Raw genomic sequence first — 20728 nt, 5'->3', positions numbered from 1 at the left:
CCAACTTATATTTTTAGAAAGAGCCACCTCCCTTATTATCTTCAGAAAAATAATTTATGATACGTGCAGAAATATGTCGATAAGAATGTTCATTGCAGCTGTTTATAACAGCAGAAAAAAAAAGAAAATTTTAATTATCCATAATTATTGAGACATCAGTTTGTTTGTAACCTTCACAAAAAATAATTCCACTTCAAATGTCAGTTGAGAAGAAAACCCTCTAAAGCCACTTCAGTCCTTTAAACTCTTCTCAAACACATCTAGAAATGCCTCAGGAAAATGGTCAGTGGCAGGGCCAGAGGGGAAAGGGCCATATTTATAAAACATAAAATTTACTCCTGGGAATTCCCTGGCGGTCCAGTGCTTAGGACTCTGTGCTTTCACTGCTGAGGACCTGGGTTCGATCCCTAGTCAGGGAACTAAGATCCCGCAAGCTGCGTGGCGAGGCCAAAAAAAGAAAAAGAAAAACATTTTTTCAACTACACTTCAATAAAAAATAAATTTAAAAAATTTACTCCTGTTAGAAACACTTTAAACAATGAGAAACGATCACACAGCCCTGTCTCTCCAATGTTCTCGGTAACAAGTGAGGAGAGGGAACAGCTACACCAGGGGGGCGATGGGGTGGTGTGACGGGTTGGGAATCATGCTGATATTTCTACCTGAATTTCAAATTGCCCTAGAAGTCTTGGGTTTCATCTTTAAAAGTTAACATGCATTCTGTTTTTTATTCTACAATAATCCATACTTTATATTAATATTTAGGAAGTTGGACATTATTGCTATTAAGTAAAATTGATGCCCCAAGAAGCTGTGCCATGTTTATCCTGGGCTCTGAGGAGCCAAGGGTCAGTTACCCCAGTTTCAAGCCTGAAGCTGAGTATAATGTCGCCTTTATTAGAAATAGTCTCTGACACTCTATCTCAGAAATATCTGCTCTGATGGCCCCTGGGCCAGTTGTAACTCTTAGTGAGGTAGTAACGCTGGCTATGGAGCATGTCAGGGGCAAAGGGGAGAACCCAAGAGCAGATGAAGAGGGCAGGTGGTGGGGAGCCCTCAGGAGAAGCACGGCAACAACCTGGACATGGAGATGACCTTGGTCCTGGAGAGGATCAGCCTGTGCAGCTTTGGCTCAGCAGGAACACGGCCACTCTCCTTACAGCCAGGCATGCACATAGGAAGAGGGTCTGATTCCGGGCAATGAGGCAGGTGTACCGCAGATAAAACGTGAGGGTCAGTTCATTGTTCTGGCTGTAGTCACAGCTGGAATGAGGAGAAGTAGGACCCAGTCTAGATAGATGGGCTGTCTTAGAGGAGGGCTGGGAAAGCAGGGCTTTCCTACCTTAGAGGAGGTGGGAAAGCAGGGCTCAGTCTGTCAGGTACTTGGGGCCAGAGCAGAATTTCTCTCTTGGTTTCTGACACTTACATAAGATAAAAAAACACAGGCACTTAGAGACCCTTGCGGGGGAGGGAGGGGGACAGATGAGTAGGCTGGCTTTTGAGGGGAGAGGGGATTCCATTCAGCACTGCCTAAAATCAGGGGCTTCCTGCTTTACAATGAAGACTGGAAAAGATGGTCTCCCACCTCCACTGGCAGCCCCTGGACCTGTCTGGTTTTAGGAGGAGGCATCAAGGATGACACTAGGACTGAGACCACGGACTGTTGCTGGGTGCAAGGGCCAACGAGGGCCAGCAGAAGGGGAGAAGAGCACAGGAGAACAGATATTAGAAAAAGAACACAATCTCAAAGGCAGAGGGGTTTGGGTGTAATCACTAGCCAAGGATTAAAAATGGATTACTCAGAATTGACTATATTCCTGGCAGTGTGAATTGTCAAAGGAAAGCGAGAGGTTGGCTGAGCTTTCAGTGTAGTTTCAGCTTGGGGATAATGAGACAACATTTGGTTAAGACTAAAAGTGTTCAGGCATAGATTTACTGTGAATGAGTCACACACAGATGATCAGCTTGAGGTTGAAAAGAGGTCCAGGATTTTTTTTAGAGCTTCATAATTCACTACAATGTCTTGGTCTCCCAAGGAGATAGACAATTCCTCATTTTTTTTTTTTTAATGAGAAGAGAAATATGGATTTGTTTTTGTACAGGAGGCCTGGTTCCCTTCTCTCATTGTCATTATTTTAAAAAATGAAACATAGGGACTTCCTTGGTGGCGCAGTGGTTAAGAACCCGTCTGCCAACGCAGGGGGACAAGGGTTCGATCCCTGGCCCGGGAAGATCCCACATGCCGCGGAGCAACTAAGCCTGTGCGCCGCAATTACTGAGCCTGCGCTCTAGAGCCCACGAGTCACAACTACTGAGCCCACGTGCCACAACTACTGAAGCCTGCACGCCTAGAGCCCGTGCTCTGCAACAAGAGAAGCCACTGCAATGAGAATCCCACGCACCGCAACGAAGAGTAGCTCCCACTCACCGCAACTAGAGAAAGCCCACACGCAGCAGCGAAGACCAAACACAGCCAGAAAATAAATAAATGTTCCTTAAAAAAATAAATAAATAAAATAAAAATGAAACATAGACAACTAAAATGGGTTGTATGAGATAGGTGGGCATAGGCTGAGGAACTTAAGACTTTATGAAACTCCTTTGAAGTCACATAACTGCATCTGTCAATCTTACATGATAAAACTGACCATACGAGTAACTTTTAGGGGGTATAAAATACATATTCAAGAATTATGTATAACACTATATAAAAAGGACTATATTCCACACCTAGACATCTTTTAAAGGATTCATTTAGTTAAAAATGGGATATTTTTGAGACAAGCATGAGAAAAATATTTGTATGTAACTAGGTTTATTAATGCTCACTGAGAATGTCTAAATGAATAATTCTCTTCTTATTTCTCATTTTCCAGTCATTGGAAATCTAACAACTAATTCCAGGATGAACACTGGAACCTTTATAGGACCTACTGAGTGGAAATATTTGATGGTCCTGAAGCAGAGCCAGCCCTCTAGCCTCTGCAAGAGATGTCTACTGGCTATACAGACATCTCATCTCAGCTCTTCAGGGATGGCTTAAGTTTGGAGAATAGGAAGCATACTTCCTGAACTGTCCAGGGAAGTCCATATTGTAGAGTTTCCCATGTTTGCTTTCTATAGGAAGCTGGTAAAATAATTTGCTATACTCTGATGCTGTGGATAGAGGCTTCATCATCACCATCATCATCACCATCATCAATCATCATAATTTTAAAGACTTGACAGATTCATGAATATAAATATATTCATTCTTATATATTTATATATGGATGTAGTACTGTGTTAGGTATTGGACAGCTGCCGAGTCAGCTTTAAGTAGCTGCCATCACTGCAGGGAAGATGAAAGTCAGGCAAGTCTGCAAGTACACCAAGCAGAACATGACTGGTACAAGGTACAAGGCTTGAGCCGGCTCAAATGCTTTCTAAACATATGCTGACACTATAAACAAAAAAACAAAAATCATAGTAGCAACAGATGTACCAAAAATCAGGGATTCTAAGACAAGTAGGAAAGATTACAGCATTATGGGGAAAAAAACCAACTCTTAAAGCTTGTGCTAAGTAGTTCATTAATATTAGATTTTAGAAACCCAAGGGAGAACTCTGCGTGAGACTGTTGCTTGTACTGTCATTATGTCAACATCTTGCTATTTCTATATTCAAAGAAAAGCAATCTTTTAATAAACCAAGGACATTTCTCACATTTCAACCTCCATTTTACCTGTTCTGTTATATATAAAATTGTGACCTGATTCCAAAAGTATAGCTGATTAACGATTATAGCCACCTCTAAAGATGAGATGGACCAGAGAACTACACCAGGAGTGAGTCTGAGCTGAGTAACTTTGCACGAGTTAATCTTTTTGAGCTTCAGTTTCTTCCTCTATATAATCCCTGTTTGGTTATAAAGTATATTACATGGATCAAATGTGATAATAAATGTAAATGCATTTGGAAAACTGTCAAGCTGTACTTAAATGTGAGTTGTGATTTATGCCTATCTACTCTTGTAGTTTTATAGATATTTTAACATCCTTCATTATTCTACTTTTTAAAAAGTTCTTGAATATTCTCCAGACTAACTGGGAATTATTTGGTTAATTTTTCCAAAATATTTTGTTGCAATTTTAATTTGATTGTATTAAGTTTATATATAATTTGGGGAGGACTGACATCTTGACCACAATAGGTGTTTTAATTTGATAACATATGTTGATCTCTTGTTGATTTGTTTTAGTATTTTTTATTTCAGTTATTGTATTCTTCAGCTCTATTTACTTCGTTTTATAATTAATTAATTAATTAATTAATTAATGTGGCTGTGTTGGGTCTTAGTTGTGGCATGTGGGATCTTTGCTGAGGCACACGGGCTTCTCTCTAGTTGTGGTGCGTGGGCTCTAGAGCACGTGGGCTCAGTAGTTGTGGCGTGTGGGTTTAGTTGCCCTGCAGCATGTGGGATCTTAGTTCCCTGATCAGGGATCGAACCCGCGGCCCCTGCATTGGAAGGTGAATTTTTAACCACTGGACCACCAGGGAAGTCCCTTCAGCTCTATTTTCTAACCCAATTCTTCAAATTCTCACTGTGTTCATCCATTCTTCTTCCAAGTACATTGAGCATCTTTATGATCATTACCTTGAACTCTTTATTGGGTAGTTTGCTTCTATAATTTGGCTTTAGTAACTCAGTGGAGATTGTGCCATTAACCGAGAAGGGAGAGATTGGTCACTTCCTGTTTGTCCTCACATCCTTTCCCCATCATACCCATGCTATGCTCTATGCCTTAAGACTCCATATTGCCCAGGCTTCATTGTCAGATGGATTTTGGTTTGGCCAATGGAGGCAATGGCAGAAGACTGATTAGCAAGAGGAAGGGAAAAACCAGGTGTATTCCCTCTCTGTCTGCATCAGGTACCTCTAGCTGAGGTTTTGTCTCTTCTGTGGCTCCAGCTTCTGTCAGCCTTCATAGTCCCATCTCTCCCTGGACAGCACTGGCTTCCAGATTCTGATGACGCCTCCACCTCTCCTTCCTTCCAGCCCTTCATCAGGTGATGGTGACTTCCTGCTGTGGCTAATCTATGGCTGCTCCACCATCTCCTGTCTCCATCACTTGTGTTGTCAACTCCTGGTATTAAATCCTCTCTGTTGGAAAGACCTAGAGAGACTCTGTTTTCCTGATTGAACTCTAACTAATACACCTGGGTTAGAACAGCACTGGTTGGAAGGAGAAGGGAAAATAAAGAGTTTCCTGGAATTTGAGGTGTCTTTTAGATATCAAAGTGGAGATGTCAAGGAGTGACTTCTTGATGGGAGAAGCCATATTACAATATTGAGCAGTTCTACTCAGAAATGTCCAGGAACATCAGGACATACAAGGGCCAACATGAGTCTTGGAACCAGACAAACTTAGATTCATTTCCTGTTTCAGCACTTACTGACTATATTAGTTAGAGATATACTATAGCAAAGAAAAAAACCCCAAACCATATGTTCATGTTTATAGCTTGACACTATAGAAATGTAATGCAGCTAACCTCCACACACACAAAAAAGTGGGTATGTCAAAAAGGAGATTGGACATGAACCCAGAATTCAGGGGAGAGGTGAAGAGATGCCAATATGAGGCTCTTCAGCACACAGATGACAGTTAAAGCTAGGGCTGGATTATGTAACCGAGGGAGAAAACACAAGAAAGAAGAGGAAGGGTCTAGGATTGCCCTGGGGAATTTTGACACTCAAAATTCAAATGGAAGAGGAGGATCTGTGAAAGAAAATATGAAAGACTTGGGACTTCCCTGGCAGTCCAGTGCATGGGACGTGGGTTCGATCCCTGGTTGTGGAACTAAGATCCCACATGCTATGCGGTGAAAAAGTAAAAAAATAAAGAATAAAATAAAATAAAATAAATAAATAAAAAGGAAGAAAATATGAAAGACTCGTCCAGAGAGGTAAGAGGAAAATCAACAAATTTGGAGTTGCTGAAAGAAGAGAGGAGTTAAATGAGAATACGAGGCTATTTCAAAGGATTACAAGATACAGAGTGATTAATATGAGAAGAAAAGATCTACCAGATTTGTCAGCATAGAGCTCTCCCAAGGCCACGGCAAGAGAGGCTTTCTGGGAGGGGCGTGGATTGGAGTGAGGTGAAAGAAAACAAAAACACCTTTTGTGAATGTCTCCTACACAGGGACTCAGAGGCTTTACTTCCCTGGCTGCCAGTTACTTCTCTGGCTTAGCATTAGATCTCCTTGGACTTGTTATAACAGGACCTGAGGATGCTTGCCTTTGGTGTGAGATATTTCTAACCCTGTAAGTGGTGGGGGGGATGATGCATGTAAGCTTCTCAGTTTAAAAAGTGAATTTCTTGACTTTATTTTTTTATTTTTTAAAAATTTATTTATTTATTTTTGGCTGTGTTGGGTCTTCGTTGCTGCAGGCGGGCTTTCTCTAGTTGCAGCGAGTGGGGGCTGCTCTTCGTTGCGGTGCACGCAGGGGCTTCTCATTGCAGTGGCTTCTCTTGTTGCGGAGCACGGGCTCTAGGCACGTGGGCTTCAGTAGTTGTGGCACGCGGGCTCAGTAGTTGTGGCTTGCAGGCTCTAGAGCGCAGGCTCAGTAGTTGTGGCACACGGGCTTAGTTGCTCCGCGGCATGTGGGATCTTCCCGGAGCAGGGCTTGAACCCGTGTCCCCTGCATTGGCAGGTGGATTCTTAACTACTGTGCCAACAGGGAAGTCCCCTTGACTTTATTTTTAATAATAGGAATGGCCCATGTGTGAGACACATGGGCTTCCCTGGCAGGGTTGGGGCAGTGATGTTGGAGTTCTGAATAGGTACATGTGCTAATGGGTGTGTCTGATCTTGGAGGAAAGCCTCTCCACTGGGCCATGAAGATGAAGGCTGAGAACACTGCGCATCTCACACACGAAGCCACGCCCTCTATACTCTTAGCTTTTGTTTAGCCCAATGTTTCCCAGGCTCCTCTTCATCATTGTCCCTTAAGGAACCTGTTTAGGCATCTCTTCCTAACTGCTTCTACTCCATGAGGTTTTGAACCACAGATATGCTGTGTCTCTGTTTATGTACTACTTGTATATCTTTGTTTACACATAAATGAGTAAATGTTTTTTCACCCCCCTAAAAATCAAATTTATTGTGATATCACTTGTGTTGACAATGCATGGTCTTAGCATAATGATTTATATCATCTAGAGTGGGGCTCAGCAATTTTTTCCTATGAAGAGCTGGATAGTACATATTTTAGGCTTTGCAGGCCATATACAGTCTCTGGTCTCTCACATAGTCTTTCTTTCTGAACGACTCTTTAAAAATATAAAAATGATTCCTAGCTTGCTGGCTGTACAAAAACAGGCTGTGGGCTGGATTTGACTCACATTCCACAGTTTGCCAACTCCCTGATTTGTAACAATAAAAAGGGTCAAATTTCAGAGTTTAAATAATTTTTGTGTGTGTGCAGATTTCTTGCATGGCAGTTTGAAATATGTGATTTTGTTTTAGGTTTAATAAAAGGCTACACAGAGTTCAGTCATTTGCCAAGTAATGATTGACAATTTCTTGTGCAAAAGGTATAAATAATTTCTTTTTCTTTTTTTTCTTCTGAGTGATGCTGATTTGCATGCTTTCCCTCTAATGTGGGTGAGGCTCCCCTGTCTATAACTTGGCCTGAGCTCCTCGGGGGCATGGGAGGGGAAGCTGGTGGGAGCAGTTACGAACGCACTCAGTAATTTCTATATTATGGCAAAACAACCAAGAAACTAAGTGTTAAAATGAGCCAAAACAGCCAGCGATGTGCAGATCCTGCCGTGGGTGATAATTAGGGGAAGGCTAGAGCGGTGTAGAGGGACTAGCTCAGGGACTGCGATTGGATAGACTTGGGTTTGCATCTGCACTGCCCTTGGTCTAGCTGCATGACCTTGGACAAGTCACTTAACCTTTCAGACTCTGTGTCTTCCAATTGACAATGCAGGTGATAATAAAGCACCATTACAGAGCTGCTGGGAGGATGAGCTGTGGTCCTGATCCCTTATAACAGCTCTGTGTTTTATTGTAATGCATTCCCTGCGCTGCTGGGGGTGGGGCTCGGCGGAGCAGCTCTACAAGGCTGGGCTTCGGGATCCAGGCCAGCAGGGGTGGCCTGCCTCACTCGGGCCTGAGATGTCCTCCATATTCCAGCCAGACCATCCATTTTTTGAGGGGGAGTCACTCTCGGAGACTCTGACCTTTGGGATTAGGGTGAGAGCTGAGAATTTACATTTTAAAGCCTCTCCATGACCTCCCAATCACCTCTGGTTACCACCCTCAGAAACACTGTTCTGGGAGGTGGGAAGAGAGACGTAGGGAGCAGGGGTCTCAGCTTTCTGTGTTTGAAGCACCTCTTTGAATTTGGGGCAGCGCTGTACGAGGGATCATAGGAATTGACCTGCCATTAGCAAGCCAGCAGCCTCTCCAGCGCGATCCCATGACTGTATAACAATGTCTCACGCTGCCTTCAAAAGTGTCCATCACCTCAGTGGCATCTGGTCTGCCCCTCAGAATGATGCTTCTGTTTGAGCAAAACAGTTACTGCTCTGACCGCCCTCTTCAATGTACCTGGGGGTCACAATTCTCGTGTTCTTCCTTGGGGTCCTGTTTGACTTCTTGCTGAGCCTTCACCTTATTCCCAGCAAGCTGCGCTCCCCTCTACCTTGCTCTGCAGTGCAGAGTGTCAGCTGACACTGGCTTGGAATGTACCCCTGTTGAATGAAGAGGAGATCTTAAGCATGACCAACAGTTGGGGGTCTATTTGTGCAGCAACTATTTTCTGGGGTGCTGGGGTTGAGAGCCATGGGCATAGACACATAGACTGATGTGGGGGGAGAGAGATGCGTAGAGCCCTAACATGGGAGTCGAACTAGACAGAGACACGTGGGGCACCATTCAGAGAGGTGCAAGAGCGAAATATTTCCATGAAAGCCTTTTTCACAGGAGTCAGTGGTTGCAAACAAATCCCAGGCCAAGTTAAGGCCTCCACTTCTTGCTTCTCTGATGCCTTACGGGGTGGGAGGCTGTGTTGCTTGTGTGGACTGAGTCCACACACCCACGGGTCAGCTGGGTCGTCACAACAATGCTGGAGCTTTCCAGCCGTGGGTCTGGCTTCAGGAGTTCGGGCGTGAATTGAGACGAGTCTTTAGAATTCACTCTGTTCCTCCTCTGGGGCATGTTCCTTCTCTGAGCCACAGGAGTTTGTCCTTGTGGTTTCTCTCTCTTTTCTTTGTTGGTGAAAGCACAGTGTGTTCATGTTAATTGGATTTGTCTGACTGAAGCTGCTTTCTGCTGTCATTATGAATGTAAAATGACGATTATTATTTACAAGAATTTCAAACAAAAACATACTCCTTTATAAATGAATGTAAAGTTAATGTTGTATGGAAATGGCATAATTTTAAAACTGAAGACACAGACATCTGTCAGTGTTTTTACCATCTGCATGGTTTTGGAGGCATTAGGCGGTTAAATGAATAGCCCCCAACATACCAACGTTTCACAGGCCTTGGAGTGAAACTCTGATGTTTAAAAAAGGCTCTGCTGGTTTACTTTGAGTTTTTGCAGAATGGAGTACCAACAGGCAGGGTTTTCAGGTCCTGCAGGCCAGTGCTGTTCAACACACGGTCTGAGGACTGTGCCAGTCAGACAACTATTTGTGCCTGGTCCATGAGGACGGTGAGTATGGAAATGGTCAGCACACGTTTAGAGCTTTGATGGCAGTTTGGCATTGCTGCTGCGTCTAAGTGCTGACCAGCGGCTTTGTCTTTGAATGAAATGTAGACCAGTCTGGTGGTGAACTTCGTGATGAGCTGCATGTGGTGTGAGCCACAAAGCTGTCATGCCCGGTAGGGCCACATGAAAAATTGGAGATGCGTATCCTGAGCTTGCGGAAACTGCTTTAAACTCTCTTCTTCCAATTCTGTCAACATACTTCTGGGGGACTGGTTTTTCTACTGAGCCTGTGAGTCTTATTAAGACAAAACACAGAAATCACTTAGATATACCTTATTTCCTGTGAATAGTGTTGTCAGTCCCATTTCAGACGGCAGATGCCTAGGAGGTGAGCACAGGTCTGGACACGAGAGAGGAAGCCAGCGAGTCAGGAGCCAGAGCAGGTCAGAGCAGGGGTGGAGCTGGGGGCAGGGGCCCAAGTGAAGTTTGCGGGTGAGGCGTGGGGCACCCAGTACTGCCTCCTTGTTGAGGTGTGGGCGATGAATGGAGGAGAGCTGGGGAGGGGAAGCCGGGGATAAGAACCTGGTCTAGTTATACCTTCCGTATTTTAATCTTGCAAACAGTCTAAGAATGTAGTTGTTCCAAGCTCAGGCTTCAAAATGGATAAGAACAAGTGCATACGAATCCCAGCATGCCCATTATCCACTGAACAGAACACCTGGAGGTTAGCTGTCTTCTCTAGGGAATGAAAATAAAGGTTTTCTGGTGAGGTGCTTATGCTAACTGCTACCCATGGTGCAGTTAGAGCTTGAAATAGCACAAGGAACTGCTGGGGGCAGGAGGGGGATTGTACTGAAGTTTGTTTGTCTTTGAATTATAGTTAGGGCCACAATAAAACACAAGGAGGGAATGTTCTGCAAAAACTAGGAAGTTAAAAAGTATTTTTATTCCAGAACGGTTCAGTTGGTGCTAAAGTGTCAATTAAATCAGCAGATGGTTAGCTATTCTTTTTTACAAGTTCAAAGATATGACTTCAGAATTAAGAAGACTGACAAATCCTGTAGACTTCTATTGCATTTCTTCATTTAGAGATATGAGACATCTTTCAATCAATTTTATAAACATTTGCCTTCTGCCCCCCAAGCCCCCTACGTGCTTGGCAATGAAACAGTCGTGGGATCTGGGGCACTGGGATGACATCATATGGTTTCTTTTCATTCAACTGGACTATTATCTCAGCTTTTCAAACTGATGGGTGATCTTTTTTTTTTTTTTTTGGCTGCGTTGGGTCTTCGATGCTGCGCACAGGCTTGCTCTAGTTATGGCGAGTGGGGGCTACTCTTTGCTGTGGTGCGAGGGCTTCTTACCGCGGTGGCTTCTCTTGTTGCGGAGCATGGGCTCTAGGCACGCGGGCATCAGTAGTTGTGGCATGCGGGCTCAGTAGTTGTGGCACACGGGCTTATTTGCTCTGTGGCATGTGGGATCTTCCCGGACCAGGGCTCGAACCCATGTCCCCTGCATTGGCAGGTGGATTTTTAACCACTGCGCCACCAGGTAAGTCCAATGGGTAATGTGTTTTTTAATTATGTTGCAAATGAATGAAGTGAAAACAGAAAACTTGTCCAAAGTCACCCAGGTAGGTACTGGCAGAGTTGGAGCTGGAATTCAGGCTTGTTCACTGGATGGGGTTGACATGGGGTCTTGCTCAGATACTCTCGTTCACTGCTTAAAGCATCAAGTCACGGAAAATCATTTAACAGTCACCAGGCAAGTCAGACAGGAGCAGGACACACTAACAGAAGCCAGTGTGTCTTATTTATTGGTGTTTAGACCTAATCTGGAGATAGCAAGAAAGCAGTAGAAGCCCTTATCTCTGACAAAGGCAGGGCAGGCCAACAAATTATGGTGAAGATAGAAACAGCAAGGGGGCACTGGCCTCATCTGGTTCTCTTCTTATTTATTCTTGACAAACGTGATTTATGAATCCCAGTTCTTTCGTCCCATTAGAGAATGGAGCTATCAGCTTCCTGCCCTGACACCATAATTTTGTTCTAAGCCGTTCTGTCTATTCTTTTGCATTTCCTGGCCACACTTGTGCACCTGCTTGTCAGTTCCATAAATCATTATAGGCAAGCAAATCCTTCTCTTAATCTTTTGGAAAGATAACATGACCAATATTTTCTGAACGTATTCTTGCCAGGCTTGCTTTGGGGAGATAAATGGGGCCCGTCTTGATGGTGCATCACTAAACAATAGCGTGATTTATGAGAGAGGTGGGGTTTGCTCATTGTGGCTCTCCCAAAGACTTTTCAAACGTCTTGGAAGAATCACGGTGAGTTGAAAGAAGACGTAGTAAAGATTTTTGACAAAGGCTTTGTATGTAGGATTTCTGCAGCTGTTTCTATACACCAAGATGAAGTAGAATGTAAAAGTTTTAATACAGTCCCTTAAATTATCTAGATTTTTTTTTGAGGGATGTGAGTCTTAGTTATATTTTTTTCTGTAGGTTTACACAGACTCCACCAAAAACGTCTCAACCAGGAAGGCTCCTTCTAGCTCCCAAAGACACATATATTCAGTCTGCTTCTAGAATGAAGGGAATTTAACTAAGATACAGGAATGTATTCAGCCTGTGAGAAAAGCCCTTTACTACAGCATAACCGTGGTCTTGCACAACTAAAGCAAGGACATATCAACAGAACACATTCCAGCATAAACGTCAGAGACAGAAAGTGTGTCGTGGTTGAGATATGGCTGTGGAGTTAAACACGGGTGGGTTTCAATCCCTCTTCTCCACGGAGTGAACTTGAGCTCTACTGGGTGCCTGGCTTAAGATTACCGGTCTTGCTCCCTTGTAAAATAAGGATAATGTGTGTGTATCTAAGAGTGTCCTAAGGATGACAAGAGATGTTATCCTGGTTTTCCATGAAGCATTTTTTTCCTCCTCGGTATAGAGACTTGGACTGAACAAACTTACTCCTCAGTTTATAGCACGTGATTATCTTGATTCCCTGTACAGTCTCTGTGTTATTAATTCATTTATTGTCTCTTTCATCTCTCATTTCCAATCCTGTGTCCTGCTCCCAAGAGACACCCACTCCAGGGGAAAATTGGAGGGATCGCATCATGGTGTTTAAATCATCTGACCCACTGCCTTTTGCTCATCAGAGCAAAGACAGCTGAGTTTCAGTTCCCAGGGCTGTCTTTTTAATTTGGTTTCATCCACAGAATCTTAAGAATACCAAGATGATAAGCTTCAGTGTTGGCAGAATGAGGTTAGGGCCTAATTTTTTCCAGGATAAATAAACAAACACACACAGAGACACATGCTTTTCTTTCTTTTTCCTTTTCAGGGGACATCATGGGATTTTGTTTTTGTTTTTGGTAAGCATTCACTTATGCCAGTTTTTAAAAACTGCTCCCTTTTTTTCTTTTTGCTGTTGGAATAAGGGGTGTCTCTGATTTGGTCTTTACCACTCGTCAGGGGTGGGACTTGATGCCCTGGGTCCTGCTCTAAATCCATGCAGTTTCTGCCTGAATTGCCTTTGGAGGTGGAGGTGAATAATTCCTAGCCCAGTTCATTTTGGGTCTCTTGGCAGGGGAAATGGAATTTTTTTTTTTAATCTCCACTGTCTTTTTTTTTTTTGGCCACGCAGCGCGGCTTGTGGGATCTTAGCTCCCCAACCAGGGACTGAACCCATGTTTTTGGCAGTGAAAGTGCAGAGTCCTAACCACTGGACCACCACGGAATTCCCTCCACTGTCTTTTTCTTTCTTAAATAAATGGAGTTCGTGACAATCTCTAGTGCCCATTATCTACTGCTGTTAGAGCATACAGGGATTTCCTTTTTGGGGACTAACAGATTATTGGTGCCCCTCTATTCTTCCAGGATTGTTTTCTTGGGGTTGCAGGATGCAATCAGATGTACAAAGAAAGATCCTGAGGAAGGTGGGAGTTATGTGGGTGGCTGGTACAGCACCCCGATTGCCATACCACCAGAATGGTGGTATGTCAATTTACAAAACAAAACAAGTTTTTGTTTTGTAAATCTTGAGGCTATTAACAAATAACATTTAACAATTTAAAAAAATTTCATTACAGACTGTATCCTATAAAAGGAGTCTTTTCATGCCTTTAATTCTGTTTAATTTGATATTTATATTACCGCCATGGTTTTTTCTTCTTAATTAAATATTTTTTTCTGGTCCATAGTTTCACTTTTAAAATCTCTGTACCATTTTAAGTTAGGAGTCTGTCTATGCAGGATGCAGCTGGGTTTACATTTTGACCAAATTTGAGAATTCTCCCCTTTTGATAGGGGAATTTACCTCAGGTCATTTGTTTTCTAATAGAAATATTTAGCCTTTGACAACTTACTTTTCTGCTTGCTTGTCTACCTATTTCCTTTCCTTTTTATTTTCTTAGTCACTTGTTAAGTGTATATCAAGCTTTGTTTTGCTCTTACTGTTCAACTTTTCTCAAACATTAATCTCTTTCTCCAATTTTTAAATTCAATGACTAAAGGTCCTTCTTATGTCATTCTTGGGATTAAGATTTGATTATATTTCCCCCCTCACCATACCATTTCCTGATCTTTGATACTCTAATTTGGGATTATAAATCTGGACTATTATTACTGTTGAATACTTTTCCTTATGTTACATATCTGTAGCTTTGATTCTGGTTTTTTTTTTTTTTTTATAAGCATCAAAACAGAATTCAGGGCTTCCCTGGTGGCGCAGTGGTTGAGAATCTGCCTGCTAATGCAGGGGACACGGGTTCGAGCCCTGGTCTGGGAAGATCCCACATGCCACGGAGCAGCTGGGCCCGTGAGCCACAACTACTGAGCATGCGCATCTGGAGCCTGTGCCCCGCAACGGGAGGGGCCGCGATAGTGAAAGGCCCGCGCACCGCGATGAAGAGCGGTCCCCGCACCGCGATGAACAGTGGTCCCCACTTGCCGCAACTAGAGAAAGCCCTCGCACGAACCGAAGACCCAGCACAGCCAAAAATAAACAAATAAATAAATAAAGTAGCTATAAAATTTATAAAAAAAAAAAAAAAAAAAAAAAAAAAAAAACAGAATTCAATTCTGATTCCTGTGTTTTTAGTTCCTTGCCATGATTTCTCAATGACTTCTTCATTTTTTCCAGTGAGTTGTTATCCTGAGTCCACACTTTAGCCTGTTGCTTTTCTCGTTTACTGTACATTTAAAAAATAGAGTTGATATGTTCTTGTACTTTAGTGAGAGCATAAATGAGATTCGTTATAAAAATTTCTTTTGTATCTTATAGCAGTTCCTTTCAATGTTTGCTGAGTCATGTATGAAGTAGCGGGCAGGGGAGGTGAATGAAAGGTGGCTCCCAGGTGTTTGGTGTGAGCAAGCAGGCAGACGACATGCCATTTGGATATTCCATTTTGGACAGGTGAAGTCTGAGATAGCTCCTAGATCATCCTCTGGTGGTATATTAGGTTTAAAACTCAGTGGAGGTAAAGGTAGTTGTCACCTATGTATGGGTCTTATTTAAAATGATAGGACTCTCGAGTTTATCAAATGAGGATAAAAGGAGAGAAGAAAAGACCCAGTCCTGAGGAATGCCAACATTAAGATTTTGGATAGAGGAGGAAGAGTCATAAAGAAGCAAAGAAGGAACCGATTATGTAGGAGGAAAACTAAGACATGATATGTTATAGAATCCAAGAAAGGAAAGTGCTTAAGGCCACTCATTGGTTTTGGTGTAGCATGAAATTAGCCACTTAGACAATCTAGACTTGCTAGCCAAAATAAACTTCGGCCAGCCAAATATAAAGTTGAACATGAAGTGGATGGAATAAAGTGAACAACCATCTAGTTAACATTTGGAATATCAGAAAACAATAACCTGCCTACTCTCTAGCATCCTTCATTCCTCCTGTGAGGATGGGTAGCATAATGGTTTTAGAGACTTAAAGTGTGTCTGAACATCTGGTTCTGGAACCATGCATTGCTCACCCATTCTAGCTAGCTTAAGTAGAAAAAGAAGTTATTGAATACTCAGGGAATCAGGCGTGGAGGCTCTGAAGACAGGAAGAAAACCAAACTTATATTCTCTAGGACTCCTCATATGTACAGTCCCATGATGACTGGACACTCACCCCACACTTCTCATCAAGGACAGTGACCTGCCTGTTGGTGGGAATGTAAATTAATGCAGCCACTATGGAAAATAGTATGGAGGTTCCTTAAAAAACTGAAAATAGAGTTGCCATATGATCCAGCAATCCCACTCCTGGGCATATACCCATACAAAAAGATACATGCACCCCCTATGTTCATAGCAGCACTATTCACAATAGCCAAGACATGGAAGCAACCTAAATGTCCATCGACAGATGAATGGATGAAGAAGATGTGGTGCATATATACAATGGAATACTACTCAGCCATAAAAAGGAACAAAATAATGCCATTTGCAGCAACATGGATGCAACTAGAGATTATCATACTAAGTGAAGTCAGAAAGAGAAAGACAAATACCATATGATATCACCTATTTGTGAAATCTAAAATATGACGCAAATGAACATCTCTATGAAACAGAAAGAGACTCAAAGACAAAGAGAACACACTTGTGGTTGCCAAGGGTGACGAGGGTGAGGAAGACTCCCTAAGAATTGGGAGTTTGGGATTAGCAGATGCAAACTAGTGTATATAGGATAAACAAGAAGGTCCTATGGCATAGCACAGGGAACTATATTCAATATCCTGTGATAAACCAGAATGGAAAAGAATATATATATGTATAACTGAGTTACTTTGCTGTACAGCAGAAATTAACCCAACATTGTAAATCAACTATACTTCAATAAAATTAAAAAAATAATAATAATTGAAATTAGCCTTAAAAAAAAAAAAAGCACAGTGACCTGAGACACTGCTGTGAAATCCCCTGATGTTACAGATTCTGAAAGATTGATATTTCTCTCCCAAGCTCCCTCTCCCTTTCCAATAAAATGGACTCTGTGCTGCATCCTTCCATGTCTTGTTTTCTTCATGGAAATCTGCGGGGCTGTCTGTTTTACTTCCTGTGTCCTAACTGCAAGGAAGGCCAGGAAAGCAAGTTCCCTGGTTTCCATCTTGCATTAGTGGGTCTCACAATGTGGAAAATCAACAAAGTATAGGAAGGGTGTTCAAAAGATGCTGGAAAGCCACAAATAAGATAAATATAGGAAATACAATGAATCCCAGTAAGATCACCTAAAGCCTCAGTTATGGGAAAACTGAGAAAATAGTCCTGATCTATTTTTGTAATCAGTCTATGTTGTTTATTCTCATAGCATTTTAAAAGTTAGCTATCTCGCTAAAAAATTTTGACTTTTAAAGCACATGAAAATAATAAATGAGCATGATTCTTATTTTTTCTAACTTGCCTATACCTATACCTGTCTTTTCTGCTTTTTATTTAATCCTTTCAAATGTCATTGTCTGGAACAGACTCTGAAGTGGTGATTTCAATGTAGGAGGTTTCCTGGGGGATTTTCTTGGTATAACACCTGTAAAGATGGGAGAGTATTAGCACTGGGCAGAGGGAGAAATAATAGCACCACCTCCAAGATGTGCAAGCATTTCTTTTTTCTTCTAAATTAATTTTTATTGGAGTATAGTTGCTTTACAATGTTGTGTTAGTTTCTGCTGTGCAGCAAAGTGAATCACTTATACATATACATATATTCCCTTTTTTGGATTTCCTGAACCAAAAATAAGAATCATGTGTAAAAGAGCTCTGTGATGAAGTAAGACTGGGAAATGCTGGGTTACACGAAGTAAAATAGGTTTTTCTTTCTTTCTTTTCTTTGTTAACAGAATTTATGCATTGTGAATCTTTGAGAGAAGTAGACAGAGTTTTCTAATTCATTTTACCATGAAGCTCCTTTCCTTTTTTTAAGCAACACACTTTTGGGAAATGCTGGATTACACTAATTCCACTGGCGCCAGGGACCTTGCAGTCGATGTACATGGAATTAAGTGTCCCCCATAGACCTGACCTTGATATTCAGATAATCCTCCATTCTTCTTTACTATTTAAAAAATTAATATAACTCTTCTCTTATGAAAAAAGCAATGTATTGTTATTAGAAGATTTACATAAATGAAGGAGTGACGAAAAGCATCCACAACCTTACAATCTGCAGATCAATGATATGACCTGGATGCATATTCTTTCAAAACTTAAAAAAAATGCATATATATTTATAGTTACTAAAATATGGGATTGTGCCTTAATTTATTTTGTGCCCTGATTTTTCAATGAATAATACACAATAAACAGATTTTCATTCCCAAACCACACACTTAGAGGATCATTTTTAATGTAGTATTTAATCCATTCCTTATTTATTTATTTATTTATCTATTTATCGATTTATTTATTTATTTAGCTAGCTAGGTAGCTGCACCGAGTCTTAGTTGCAGCACATGGGATCTTCATTGCCACATGTGAGATCTTCATTACGGCACGCGGGCTCTTTTTTGTTGCGGCATGTGGGTTCTTAGCTGCAGCATGTGGGATCTAGTTTTCTGACCAGGGATCGAACCCGGGCCCCCTGCACTGGAAGCGTGGAGTCTCAACCACTGCACAACCAGGGAAGTCCCAATCCATTCTTTAATGATGGACATTTAAATTTGTCTACAGTGTTACTATGCAAACATTTCCCTTATTAAAAATAGTGCTGTAAGAACATTCCTGTGTCTAAATCTTTACATACTCCCTTAACAAGTCTCCCTTAATTTAAATCTCCCTTAACAAATCTCCCTTAATCTTAGAGAAGTTAATTTAACTGCCTCATGCTTCAGTTTTCTCATCTGTAAAATGGGACTTTTAATAACATCTATCTCTTGGGGATGTTATGAGGATAAAATATAGTGTCCTTTTTTATCTTTATAAGCCATTGTTTTAAAGTCTATTTTGTCCGAGTATTGCAAACTGTGCTTTCTTTTCATTTCCGTTTGCATAAAATCTTTTTCCATCCCCTCACTTTCAGTCTATGTGTGTCCTCTGCCCTAAAGCGGGCCTCTTGTAGGCAACATTTTGTAGGCTCTTGTTTTTTTTATCCAATCTGCCACTCTATGTCTTTTGATTGGAGCATTTAGTCCATTGGTATCTAGGGTAATTATTGATTATATGTATTTACTGCCATTTAAAACCTTGTTTTCCCATTGATTCTGTATTTCTTCTATCCCTTTTTTTTTCTTTTTGTTTTTCCTTTTGTGGTTTGATGATTTTCTTTTGTATTATTTATGTTCTCTTTTTGTTTTTTGTGAATCTATTGTATGTTTTTGATTTGTGCTTACCCTGTTTTTCAAGTATATTAACCCCTTTCTACATCTACTTGTCTTAGACTGGTAGTCAAATAGGCTCAAACACATTCTAGGGGAAAAAAATCTACATTTTCTTATCCTCCTCCCCCACATTTTATGATTTTGGTGTCCTCTTTTACATCATGTTTCGTGTTCATCCTTTTCCTGTTCATTGTGATTATCGTTGCTTTCACAGAAATTTTTTAATTTTATTTTTTTAAATCTGTACTGGCTTATTTAAGTGATTTACTTTCCAATTGTGATTTTCTCTTTCCTATGGATTCTTACTTCTTTTCTATTTAGAGAAGACCTTTCAATATTTCTTTTAGGATAGGTTTAGTATTGCTGTATTCTTTTAGTTTTTGCTTGTCTGAGAAATTCTTTATCTCTCCTCCTATTCTAAATGATAATCTTACTGGGTAGAGTATCCTAGGTTGCAGATTTTTCCCTTTCAGGACTTTAAATATATCTTGCCACTCCCTTCTGGCCTGCAACATTTTTGTGGAGAAATCAGCTAATAGCATTATGGGGGTTCCCTTGTAATTAACTTTGTTTTTCTCTTGCTGCCTATAAAATTCTCTCTTTAACTTTTCCATTTTTATTATAATGTATCTTGGTGTAGGTCTGCTTGGGTTCATCTTGTTTGGGACCCTCTGTGCTTCCTGTATCTGGATATCTGTTTCCTTCTTTAGGTTTGGGAAATTTTCAGCCATAATTTCTTCAAATACATTTTCAATCCCCTTTTCTCTTTCTTCCCCTTCTGGAATCCCTATTATGTGTAGGTTGGCACGCTTTATATTACCCCATAGGTCTCTTATGTTGCTTTTTTTTTTTTTTTTTTTCATTTGGCTCTCTGTCTGCTATTCTGATTGGGTAATTTCCATTATTCTATCTTCCAGATCACTTATTCGTTCTTCTGCATTATTTATTCTGCTATTCATTGCCTTTAGTTCAGCTTTTGTCTCTGCAAATGAACTTTCTAATTTTTCTTGGTTCCTTTTTATAGTAATCTGCATTTCTATCAATAGTCCTTAATTTCTTCAGTGTTCTTATTATCTCCTTTTTTGAACTTGGAGTCAATTAGACCGAAGAGGTCTGTTTCACTGCCTGTTCTCTCAGGGGAATTCTCTTGATCTTTCAGTTGGAAGTGGTTCCTCTGCTTCTTCATTTTTACTTATATTTCTCTTGCTCTATGAGTTGAGGAGAAACAGTTATCTACTGTGGTCTTGGAGGAATATTTATATGTGGGAGTGTTCCTGCACAGCCTGCGTGGGTTTACGATTTTTGGTGTGAGGCCTGTTTTTACTATGGATGCCTGCCACCTCTTTCCTCAGTGTGTGCTGGCCGTTATCCGCTTGCTAGGTGGTGTGACTGGTGTTGTGGTGACCAAAGCCTGCCCTGGATGTTGAACGGGGCCTCCTCCTTGCTCTGTGGTTGTCACAGCCCTTTCGGGGGCTGGGTCTGCTCCCTAGTTGTTGGAGTAGAAGCCCCCAGATCCATTTCTGAGCTGTGGCGTGAGGTAGGTAGGATTGGCGCGCTCCCACTGGGAGGGGAGCCACTGAGTATTCCTCTGCTAGAGCTGTTCACTGGTGAGTGTGCTCTGTGGGGTCACCTGTCACCCGTTGTGCGGGCTCACAAAGTACACTGTTGTTGGCACTGCCCTCAGCCCTGCCTCAA

Source organism: Balaenoptera musculus, chromosome 11 (assembly GCF_009873245.2).
Source record: "Balaenoptera musculus isolate JJ_BM4_2016_0621 chromosome 11, mBalMus1.pri.v3, whole genome shotgun sequence".
NCBI classification, from domain to species: domain Eukaryota; kingdom Metazoa; phylum Chordata; class Mammalia; order Artiodactyla; family Balaenopteridae; genus Balaenoptera; species Balaenoptera musculus.
Note: the sequence above shows the minus strand (reverse complement) of the source record.